Genomic DNA, 13,050 nt, shown 5'->3' on the forward strand with positions numbered 1-13,050 from the left:
CACAATCTGCAGTGAAAATAAAACAAAACTATGCTAATGCACATAAAAATTTAACCATTCTATCCTAAGAAGCTAACAGCGTTAGAAATATTAATTAAATAAGCATTATTTTATACTTACCCCATATACATTGCTGTTTGACTTGGTTAGCAGACATTTCCAAAACTGCTGAAATCACTTTTTAAGGTCCACTATTGTTAGTCGTAGTATCGTCTTCTCATAGTTACTCTTGTAGTAATTTCTTTAAGTAGCTTCCAAGCACTATTCCTTTACAATAAAATGTTCCAGAGTTGCTCTATCTAAACTGCAGCTCAGTTTGTCTATGCAACTTAACTTGTTGCATATGTATTGCAAAGAAATTCCATTTTGTCACTTGATTTATTGTTGGATCAGAAGAAATAAACTCTTGAACCCCAGGGGAGAAAAATTATGCTGTTTTATTCTACTTATGAAATTTAAGCATAGGCAAAACAAAACAAAACAGAACAAAAAAACTGGGATTATTTTCTCAAGCGAGCAAATGGAAAAAAACTTTTTAATAAGGTACAGTTTTGTGAAAAAAATATTTTATAAGATTTTAATTGTAAGAATTCTTTCTGACATGTTCAAGCTTCATTTTATGTTTATCTTTTCTGAAAAAAAGTATTCCTAAACTATTTGTTCATTAAAATTTGTCATTAAAATTAAAATAAAGGCTACTAGGTAAGGAAACAAATGTTAAAAAAAAAAAAAGAATTTCCTTCTAACTATTTTATGTGTGTGTGAAATATCTGCTTGATAATTGGATTTGGTTGAAGCAATATAATTGTCCTTGTCATTTTTGACCATATTTAAAGCTCCAGACAACACCAATAGCAGTAGTTCCATATAATAATAACTATTATTATCAATTGTTCATCAGTTTCTTCAAATGTTAAATAAAATAGCATTTAAAAGTTCTCATTCTTGAGAAGTAAGAACTATCATGATCTTATTTCAAAGATGAATCCGAGGCTTAGAGAAGTGGAGTAGCAGATCATGAGCACAGGCTAGTAGTTGGCAGCCAGCACATTGAAGCTTTTCATCTGATTTTAAAGCCCAAATATGAATTATCGCCATTCCTATGACATCTTCCTCCTGTACTAGAAACTAGCCCACTGGATGCCCAATAAACTGGATTACCAAGACTGCCTTTATTATGATTTCCTTTCACATTGTCATTCTTCACCACCGCCCCCTCCTCCACCCTCCCACTACCATGTGGGGGAGAAATTGCCATTAAAAATGTAAAATGGCCTTCATTATTATCAAGACTAATAGAAGTCTGAGTGAGTTACTGTAGCTGATTAGCTCAATTTTGATCATCAAACAAAAGAAAGGGACAAGAAATATCAAATGAAAAGTGTGACATCAAGGAGGTGTTTCTAATGGAGAAAAGCACACTAGTTCTCTAAAAGAGAACTGTGGTTCTTGAAGTTCATTCAATGAGTTATTCAGCTTTATGCTGTGAAGCAACTTACAGTACCCCAATTGTTTACTCACTTGGCTACATGTAAAATGTGTACTTGGTAATGCTTTATAAGATATTCAACAAAGTCTGTCTTATTTAACTGCACTGATTAGGAGCAAGTATTTCATTTTGGCCCAGTGTGTCCCACTACCTCATTTCCTACTGCTTGAATTATTACTCAGAGTTCAGAATGCCAAGCTTTGAGTAGAAAAGAACAATGTGTGGTTTTTAAAAAAATAAAATAACAATAGTGATGATGAGAAGACAGTGAAATAATGCAAGTTTTTATTTCACCAGAGGATAAATACTTTATGGGAGAAAAAAAAGTGAGTCTCATGATGTTACCAAAACAAAATCTAAAACAAACTCCCAAAGAACCCCAAGATTACAAAAGAAGCAAAGTTTAAATCTACCCTGGTCACCAAAGCACTGGGTGACTAAATGGGAAAAACTCGAAGAAAATGTCTGTGTAAAAAGCTACTGGTAGGAAGGGGTACAGGGGGAGGGGAGAGAAAAATTGCCAGGCAGCCTGAAAACAAACCTGACGTTAATGGTGACCATATTAAAAGTATAACAGAAAATCTCATGGAGAAAAACCAGGGCAGTCGAGAAAATCATCAAGAGCTAAGGGGAATCACTTAAATGTTTTTCATTAGTTAATAGAAATAAAATAGTTGATTGGTGGCCCCTGAGCATTATTTGTGTTATCCTTCAAGGAGTTCCAGATTTTGCCCCAAAAAGGAAAAAAAAACAAACACTATCTCTTCCTTCATGAATATAGGATGAGACAATTTATCTGAAGCTGCAAGTCATGCTAGAAAATTGTGGTCTACCCCTTTTCTTCCAATCACCTTTGGGTGAAGAAAATATAAGTTGAAACAATTTAAATGACTGGTCAATGCCACTAGCATACTAGTTACTGCCGGAGCTTGTACTTGCAGGGTATGAGTGTGTGTGTACCATAGCCAGGAAATAATGTTTAATCCCTTCATGCCAAATTATATATTTATTTTTTCACATTTTTACAATTCTGAAATATGAATTAATTTATAATCAATATGTGTTTTTTAAAAGGCCATGTTTTCTTTTTTCTCTGTTGTTTCCTTCTTTCTTTCCTTGTCCCTTTCCTTCCTTCCTTCCTTCCTTCCTTCCTTCCTTCCTTCCTTCCTTCCTTCTTCCTTCCTTCCTTCCTTCCTTCCTTCGTTCCTTTCTGGCATTGACTGTTTTAAAAAATTATTTTATTGTTTAAAGTATTACAAATAGTAGTACATATGTCTCCTTTTTCCCCCCATTGACCTCCCCCGAGCCTCCCCTACCCCGTTCCCTTTTTTCCTATTATCTTTTTTTTCTTCCTCATTTTCCCTCTTTATGACTCCCACTAAAGACCTGTTGTTAAATTTATGCTCCATATTACATTCTTGCTTCTGTTGAACAAATAACTTTCAGATTGAGATCTAAGACAAGAGCAGAAAATTCCCAATGAGCAAATGTGACTATGGTAGAACTTTTGGAGGAATATCACAACTACAGCTAAAAAAATTTTTTGTTTAGTTATTCCAAATCCCCTGAAATATTAGCTATATGAAGTCTAGAAAACATCTTTTTAAAGTATCAAGCGAGTGTTTTCTTCACTCAATCACATTTATCATTTTAATTATTGTTTTTACCCATTGACAAATATTTAAGTTACAGAAAAAAATCATGCTTTGCTCACCTTTAAGCTTCTGGTCGACACAAAGTAAAATTGAGACTGGGTCAATATTTTGTGAATTTCATCAGTACAGACGATTCATATTTTCTGAAGACTAGGTTTGTACAGGAAGGTGCTCTAAAATTATTATGTTGAATTAGCTGATAAAACTTTATTTAATTGATATAATATCAAATAAGCCTCAAAGTGTTTTCACATATATTCGGTAGATATTATTATCATTGTGGACTAAATTCAAAACACAATGATATAAGTTCAAGTTAACTAGAAATTCTATGAATACTAGTATTCTTAGCTAAATGATTTTTAAATTATCTTATTAGTGTGTTCAGCTGATAGAAGTTCTTTCTAGGAATCATCTCAAAACAACTTACTGAGACACTTCATTGTATTAAAGGAAGGGAGAGCAGGTAAGTACCAGCCCAGATCATTTATTTTCATCTCTTTTTCTTCTATATTGGCATTCATCATTAATGGGTGTATATTCCCTTTGAAAATTGCTACTGGTTTGGATTGCAACCACTTAAAGAGTAGGATCATAACTTATTTATTGGTTTCTACAACTATTAGTTTAAGACTGATTTTTGAGCAGTTTTAGAGAAAAATAATCATCCTCTCTTCCTGATTTTAACAGTCCAGAAATTGTTGATTTATTAAAATACCAGTTATAAATCCAAGTACTCTTTGTCTAAGTAAAAGTACAAAATTGGAGATATCGGCAGAGAGGTTATATTCACTCTAAAGGGAAATCTCTGCCTAAGAATTTCATTAGATTGAGTATATGATATAACTTTTATGATTAAAAGTCATTTTTACTTGCTTTATGTTTAGAATTTAAAGAAAGAATATAATTATAAACACTCTTCGTACATGTCAGACACCTCATTTCTCCAAACAGTCTTCTCCAAATGAAACAATACAGATAGATCTATTAGTGTAATTATCGCATAAGGTCATTTACCACTTTGTAATTGCTGCAGGTTGTGAATGATGTATGAAATAAAAGCATCTGCAGTGCAAATAGAACATAGGCAAGAATGTGCTGTGTGCTAATTAGGTAACCATCTAATGATAAGACCCTAGGGAAACACAGTACAGCAAAATCCCACAGTGCTCTGCAGTCACAAGGCAACAAAACATTCCTAAGGAGTTCAAAAATATATCCATTATTAAGTATAATCCTTTCCTCTCCTCAGTCTCTCTGAACTCCGTTCCCTGCATGCACATACCCTGTCTATCAACCTCATCCTTTGCAATGCTAATCAGGCCCCTACAGTCAAGAACCATCTGATTGCTGAGAGAACTGTTCTATTTATTCATATTAAAGATTGAGGATTTATTTGAAGAGTGTTGATGAGTTTTATTTTTTCATTGCTTTCCTGGTCCGTTCTATTGGAATTTGTTTAAGAGTGGGCCACATTGCTAAGTAAGGGTAGCAAGGCTCAGTCATCACAACCAACCTCAACTGATTGACATAGAAAGAATGATGTTCATGTCTCTTAAAGCAAAATCCTATTTTCGTTATGCAACACTCCAACGGGTTTAGAGCAAAGAGTACACAGACAAAAACCAACAATGTGTAATAAGCTGAACTCTTAAGTTCAGTTCATAAGAACTGAACACCGAACACCAAATATGTTAAACGATTTAGCCAAATTAACCAATGAGATATTTCTTTTGGCTACTTCCATAATGCACTACTGAACATACTTGTTTAACATTTGGGCAGAGGATTTAATTCTGAAAAGTTGCCTACCAAATGCATAATCTAATCATCCTGAATACCAACAGTGGCAACTATTTCCTTCTATTGTGATCTGTTTGCTATTTATATAGTAAGTTTTACTCACCTTGCTTTCTTCTTGAGCTCAACATAATGCACTTCTTATGACGTCACACTGTCACTTCCCATTCCCCCTCCAGTACAACAGGATTATTATGAACTTGTCTTCAGTGACAACATTTGACATTGTGGTCAGCTTTTTGTTTTTTTTTTTCTTTCTATTCACTGCTATTTGTGAATCATATGTGTTGCTAATAAAATTTGTCTATGAGCTTCACACAACAGGTTCTGATCTTTGGTAATCTTCAGTTTGAAACTTTAGGCCTCATTGACTTATTTTTTTGGTCAAATTTCTAATTAATGGGCTCCTTATCTTGATGCTTTTCTTTTTCTAGTTTCTTGCTACTTCACAGCTACTTAAATGAACAGAATTTTGCCTGGCTGGTGTTGTTCAGCGGTTGAGCATCAACCTCTGAACCAAGAGGTCATGGTTTGATTCCCAGTCAGGGCACATGCCCAAGCTCAATCCCAGTGCAGGAGGTAGCCAATCAATGATTCTCTCATCATTGATGTTTCTATCTCTGTCTCTACCTCTCCCTCTCTCTCTGAAATCAATAAAAATGGATTTAAAAAACAAAAACAGAATTTTAATCTATAGCATGAGTTTTTAGATTATTAATGTGACTAGAGGCCCAGTGCACAAAAATTTGTGCACTCAGGGGGGTCTCTCAGCCTGGCCTGTGCTCTCTTGCAGTCTGAGACTCCTCGGGGGATGTCCACCTGCTAGCTTAGGCCCAGGGGATCGGGCCTAAGCTGGCAGTCAGACATACCTCTGGCAGCCCACCGGAGGGCTGAACAAAAGCATGGATGGAGTGTTTGTGTGCACTAATATAAATACAAAGTAAACATCATTACATAAAAGGGTACGGTCTTTTTTTTCAATAGTTTTATTCATTTCAAAAGGGCCGGATCCGGCCCGCGGGCCATAGTTTGCCCACGGCTGGGATAGAGGCACGGTGCACTGGTAGTGGCCTGCTGGTTTGCCCTGAAGTGTGTCCCAGACCAGGGTGGGGGTCCCGCTGGGGTGCCTGGCCAACCTGGGTGAGGGCTGAGGACCGTTTTCAGGCTGGCCACACCCTCTGCAGGTTGGGGGTCCCCACAGGGTGCCTGGCCAGACTGGGTGAGGGGTTGATGGCCATTTTCAGGCTGGCCATGCCCCCCAGTGACCCAAACTCCCAGCCTCTCCTTTTTTTCTTTTTTTTCTGGGATTCATTTATCTTCTATAATTGAAACTTTGTAGCCTTGAGCAGAGCCCAGGGCCAGCCAGGGCAGGCAGGAAGCTTGTCATCCTCCATCGCTGGGGGCAACCCAAGCCGCCTGTTTACTCCAGCTCTGTGGCTCCTGCCATCTTTGTTGGGTTAGTTTGCATACTCGCTCCTGATTGGCCTGTGGGCATGGCTTGTGGCCGTGGCTTGAGCATAGCAGAGGGATGGTTAATTTGCATTTTTCTCTTCAATTCTATAGGATTCTCCAGATGTGAGTTATTAATGCAGGTAGGGTAAATGTATTCCTAAATAATTTCATAATTTTTGTATGTGTATGCTTGTAAGACTTAGTCATTTTTTTATTAAAATGTATGTATTTATTGCCTACTATGTGACAGAATTAGAGATATATTCTCAGACACAGGGAAAAAAAGAAACAAAGAATGTTATTGTTATCATGGAGCAGAAAATCAACAACAAAAAAATAAAGACGATTTTCAGGTAATTATAAGTATTTGGCAGAAAATTAGGAGTGCCATCTGATAGTAAATGCAAATTTAGAATGAGGACTTCAGAAGATCTCTCTGAGGGTGTGATATTTATGCAAAGATCTGAATGACACAAAGGAGATAGCCTGATAAAATCTATGGGAAGAACATGTCAAGTGAAAGGAAGAGTTCGTGAAAAGGTTAAAAGGCAAAAATAAGCTTAGTTCCATTAGAAGTTTCTGGAAGTTCATAAGCCAGGAAATATGTGTAGAGGGTAAGATTTTAAAACCTTTCTCAGGCTTCAGTGGGGAAAACTGAAGTATCAGGGTTTAAAACAAGGTGCTTGTTAGCTGATTGTTGCAGTAGTCCAAACAAGAAAAGATGATGACTTGAACCAGGGAAGTGGTGGTGAAATGGAAAGAAGCGGATGGATTTGAAATATATATGGAAATAGAGTTTGCAGAACATTCTTATAGAAGAAGTGGCTATAGAACCAATAAGGAGAGGAATAAATGAAAATAACAAGATTTTTGGTGATGAATGAGTAGATGTGGGCAAATTTACTCAAATAGGCAAGAATAGGGGAGGCACATACTTCCTTGGGGAGAGGAGAATAAAACTTTTGCTTTGGCCATGTTTTGACTTTTAGAGTCTTAGAGTCATGCCTCTGGGAATGCCAAGTTAGCACTGGTGATCAATTTGAGATTCACCACAGCCCTGAGACTACAGAATTCACCTCTGGAGTGCATACGGACAGACAAGAGGGAAAGCCATGCCTCTGGCCCCTCCAGTGTTAGAGGTGGGGCAGAGGATACAAACAAAGGAGACTGGGAAGGAAAGACCAGTGTAGTAGACAATACTGTGGTATTATGCTATCCCTCAAAGCCAAATAAAGAAAAGCATTTTAAGAAAGAAGCAAAGGGGCCAAAATGGTGGAGTGGGAGACCTCAGCCTCCATAGCCACAAAGATAAATAATTAGACAGTTATCCATGAAGAAAAATTGCTCAGAGGGAGCTCGAGCAGCACAATGAAACAAAATTTTCTGAAAATAACTGAACAAAAATGGGAGGTAGAACAGCTTCACTTTTTCTGCATCACCACCCCCCCCCCCCTGCAGGCCAGTACTGCTCAGTGCCAAGAGGGAATGCCCCAGCTAGAAAGGAAAAGGGAGATGAGCAACTGGCTTCTCAAGCCTTGCGGGGCACCAGATGAAGGAACCACTCTGGTTTCCAGAGATCAGCCAAGTTCAGCCTTATAGAGCTGGCCAAGAGCAAGGCAGAAGGGCAGGGGCTCTCTGTAGCTACCACTTGGCAGGAGTGACAATGGTTCATAGTCATCTGCTCTGCAGAGGAACCTAGGAGCTTTCACCACTAAAGAAAATGGTGTCAGCACAGCTACCATGGCCCCTACTGACTTCATCACATTGTGTCCACAGGTATTTGTCTTTGCAGATGCCAGATCCCTGAATCCCTCCCAGCTCTCTCCCTCTACTCTCACCTGAGTCTGAGATCCGCAGCCAATCCACATCTCTGTGGCTGCACAGGAAGCCAATCTAGATCCTTGAGGCAGAACCACCCCTCCAGACACACCACTGTGCTTGAGACTAGCCACTCCAGCTGTATAGCTCACAGCCAGCCTGATGCCTGGCACCAGCTTCCACCACACTGTGTGCACCCAGCTGTGTGTAGGCCCTGATATGACTGTACCTTCTGTCATTGGCCAGCACTCCTGGGCTCACCTGCAGTAGCCTCCACCCACCTATGCTCCTGACTCTGACATCTCTCACTGCCATGCACCCATGGTAAGAGCTTGCAGTCACAGTAGTGCACTCTGACAACCAGGAGCCCACAGTTGTAGGTGGGCCCAGCTCTGGTCTGTTTTTTGTCACTGACCTGCACTCCCGGGCTTGCTTGCAACTAGCCCCTCAGCTGTGCACCTGCATTCCGCCAGCCCAAATTCCCATCACCAGCTCCCACTGCTGTGCAGGTGCCCTTGGTGAGACTCTGCAACCGCAGGAGTGCACACCAAAAGCCAGGACCCACACAGCTGTAGCCTCAGTTGGCCCTGGCCCTCACTGCTGACTCTGGTCCCAACTACTACATGTATGTCTGCAATTGTCTCCTACCATGACCCAGGCACCAGCACTTGTCCCCACAGCTGAGTGTGTGCAGCCCAGCCCATCATCATTGTCCTATCCTGGTCCCTAGCTGAAGCACTGCTGAGGATCCCAACAACCCTTACAGTCACTGTGGACCACAGAGAGTCTACTTTAAATATTATTTAGGATCAGGGGTAAAATTTACTTGAAAATGAGTAAACCTTGCCTTCTTCAACTGAAATTGACTCTTCAAAAAAATTTGCAAGAGTCTATTATTATAGAAAAACAACAATATGCATTCACAACTGTCAGGCATCATCTGGATAGAAACTCCAGCTTTGCCATTTACTTACCAGATTACCTCAAGCACTTTACTTATTTTCTCTGACTTTTATTTTGGTCAAGTTTAAGATTACAGCTCCTAATGCTTACTTAATGGGACTTATTTCAGGCTTAGTGAAATAATGTAAAACATCTAGTATAATGTCTGGCAATATAATACATGTATAATAAATGATGAATATTTTTTATTAAGACCAGCTCTATTTCATAGAACCCTTAAAATTATATATTCTCTTGCCGAAGCCAGTTTGGCTCAGTGGATGGAGCGTCGGCCTGCGGACTGAAGGGTCCCGGGTTCGATTCTGGTCAGGGGCATGTACCTTGGTTGCGGGCGCATCCCCAGTAGGGGGTGTGCAGGAGGCAGCTGATCGATGTTTCTTTCTCATCGATGTTTCTGGCTCTCTGTCTCTCTCCCTTCCTCTCTGTAGAAAAATCAATAAAATATATTTGAAAAAAAAGTTATATATTCTCTTATATATTATCTTATCTAATAATAGACAAACATGTAAATTGTCCCTCTGCTACAGTCACCAGCCAATCAGGAGAGTATGCAAATTAACCCAACAAAGATGGCAGTTAATTTGCATACATAGGCACGAAGTGGCAAAGTGAAGATGGGAGGCTCAGGACCGGAGTGAAGGCCTGGGTCCCGGGTGCCAGAGGAAAACTGGTGCCAGCAGCCAGGCAAAGGGAAGGCCTATTGCACGAATCTCTTCATGCAACGGGCCTCTAGTCTATATCATAAAAGGCCTTTGGTCATCACGTGGTAATGGCAGAACAACCAAACAACCAGTCACCAGGAGGTGCATGGAGCACCTCTCGCAGGCCGGAACTTGCAGCTCACCTGGCAAGGCAGGGCTTGCATGGGGCTCGAGGGGCTCGTGCAGGGCTGGCAGGGCTGGCACGGCAGAGGTGGGGCCCGCAGCTCCTGCAGGGCGGGTCTGAAGTCTCGCCAGTGTTGCGGGTCTGGGTCTTGTGCAATTTGGTGCACTGGGCCTCTAGTTTTATATATAACCATATATACAATACTGTTAAACTATAAGTTACTCAATGGCAAATCAAAAGTCTTGTTTACTTTTGAATCTCTATAACCTTCTACAACACCTAGAACAAAGTAGAGATTTTAAAAATATCTGCTGAAGTAAAGTGGAATAACTTTCTTGATGTTTTTATCAATTACTGTCTAACAAACCACTTCAAAACTTTGTGGCTTGAAACAGCAAAATATGTATTTTGGGTTGGGACTACTTACTTTATTTCACTTAGTGTCTGTTAGGGGAGCTCAAAGCCTGGGCTCTAGAATTATTCGAAGGCTCACAAATTTCCAAGGTGGTGCTTGGCTAAAAAGACTGAAACACCTGAGAAATGGAACAACTGGGACAATTTGGACATATCTCTCTATCTCCACATGGTCTTTCCAGCTTTATGACTTCAGGGGAGACAGATTTATGTGCCAGCTCAGAGCCCTTAAGGTATGATTTTTGAAAGAGATAGAGAGAGAGCATATTGGCCTCATGGACTGCGGACCCGCTCCGCAGCGAGCTCTCCCAAGAGGTTCACTGCCTGGTAGCGTGGTGCCCCCGCAGCCGTCAGCACTGCCTCCTCCAGCACTGCCTCTGCTGCCCCGCTGCGACCACTGCCTCCCCCTGCCCTGCAGCCGTCTCCACCGCCGCTGTCTGGGTCACCGTTGCCTCGGGATCGGCTGTATGATTAGGCCACAATCTTCAATGAGTAAACATATTCCTCAGTTCTGTGGTGTTCTTGGTCACACATTTATGGAGTTGCTGAAGGGCAGTGGAGATTATTGCCAGGCACAGCACAACCTCTATGTAGAAATTCATTACTACTCCACAAGAAGCCCCCATAGGAGCGGTTAACCTGGACACAGGCGTGTTGAATTGAAAACTGCAGAGCATTTCACTAGAGTTCTGACCTGGATGGGGTAAACCTCAGTGCACTTCCTTTCTATTGCCTCAGTATTACTGGATTGAAGAATTGCTGCTTCTTGTTAGGAGGCTCATTTCATTTCCCATTACTCCCAACTTCACTCAAAGCACTGAGAATTACAAGTGGAGTATATTGAAGTAGACTCAGTTTCTTTGCATCATTTCTGTATTCAATTTTTAAATTCTTTCATAACTTTATTGAGTGTTTTTTAACTAAATTATCATGGCTCGAATGAACAGCCCAGCTCCTGTGGAAGTCGCATACAAGAACATGAGATTTCTTATTACACACAATCCGACCAATGTGACCTTAAATAAATTCATAGAGGAACTTAAGAAGTATGGCGTTACCACAATAGTAAGAGTATGTGAAGCAACTTTTGACACTACTCTGGTGGAGAAAGAAGGAATCCAAGTTCTTGATTGGCCTTTCGATGATGGTGCACCACCGTCCAACCAGATTGTTGATGATTGGTTAAGTCTTGTAAAAATTAAGTTTCGTGAAGAACCTGGTTGTTGTATTGCTGTACATTGTGTTGCAGGCCTTGGAAGAGCTCCGGTGCTTGCTGCCCTAGAATTAATAGAAGGTGGGATGAAATATGAAGATGCAGTACAGTTCATAAGACAAAAGCGGCGTGGAGCGTTTAACAGCAACTTCTGTATTTGGAGAAGTACCATCCTAAAATGCGGCTGCGCTTCAAAGAGTCCAGTGGTCATAGAAACAACTGTTGCATTCAATAAAACGGGTGCCTGATGCCATTGCCTTGAAAGCGGAACTTGCGATAGGACCTAATTTGTCATATGTATTAGCCGACATGTTGGCTCGGTGAATAAGTCTAATGAAGCTTCCAAAAGAGGGTTGAAAATCAGTTTTACCAGGCCACAAGCTTGACGGAATTGCAACCTCTATGTTCGGGTTCTGATCAACCTATTTTGACACTTGGCAAAAGATTCTTACTGTTCAGCATTTAAAATCTGCTTATCACTTGTACCAATTCACTTTCCCTGAAATCATGCAGTATTGAGTTATGTCTTTAAATCTATTCCCATGTCAGAATCTCACCGATATATAAAAGATTTAGAAAGATTAGGTGCCAAAATACCCAGCACAATACTTGTATATTTTAGTTTCATACAGAACTAAAATCCCAGGAACTATGAACACTCTGGACCTTATGTGGTTTATCCCCTCAGTCATTTCAAACATAGAAAGTAGGGCCCATATGGTTATTTGCCTGCTACTTTATATTTACATCTCCCACATTCATACAAGTACACATCAGGTTTGCTCAACTTTTTGATTTTTATGCAAAGCCTTTGTTATTATTTAATGTCTTTCTATAAATCTCATTTGGTACTGTTATGGAAAGCCTCCATTTTGAAAATCTGCATTGTATAGAAGCACATGTCTTTAATGTCTCCAGACAAAAAGCCTTATAGTTAATTTTAACATTTTACTTAATGTGAAAACTATGGGGAGGGCCTGAGAAAAGAATGAGAGGGGGCAGGAGAAACTAAGATGGTGGCACAGGTAAATACCGGGAAATTGCTGCCTCCCACAACAACTTCAAAAATGCAACGAAAAGACAAAACGGACATCATCCAGAACTACAGGAAGGCTGGCTGAGTGGAAATTCTACAACTAGAAGGAAAGAAAAGCACACTGAGAGTCAGGAGCTGCGGAAGTAAAGTGCAAAGGTATGGAGGCTCGAGTGCGCATGGAAAGGGGCTGGCACCTGAGGACTCGGCTGTCTTTTTGAATCAGGAGGGAGGCACAAGCTCCCAACTGCTCTGAACTCCGGTTCCGGGAAGTCTCTGGGGACCCAGGACTCATACGGGGAGAAACTGGACTGTCTGGCAGTGGGCGAACTTGAGGGCGGCTTTCCCTCAGAGGTGCTTGCAGCAATTACCAGGACACTGAGACACG

The 13,050-nt window shown here is 40.4% G+C and overlaps 1 pseudogene; it reads left to right on the plus strand.

Annotated features, from left to right (window-relative positions):
- Window positions 1–11,051: 11,051 nt before the first annotated feature.
- LOC102764375 lies at window positions 11,052–12,282 on the plus strand (annotated as a pseudogene).
- Window positions 12,283–13,050: the final 768 nt, after the last annotated feature.

This window comes from Myotis davidii, unplaced genomic scaffold (assembly GCF_000327345.1).
Source record: "Myotis davidii unplaced genomic scaffold, ASM32734v1 scaffold433, whole genome shotgun sequence".
In the NCBI taxonomy this organism is placed as follows: Eukaryota; Metazoa; Chordata; class Mammalia; order Chiroptera; family Vespertilionidae; genus Myotis; species Myotis davidii.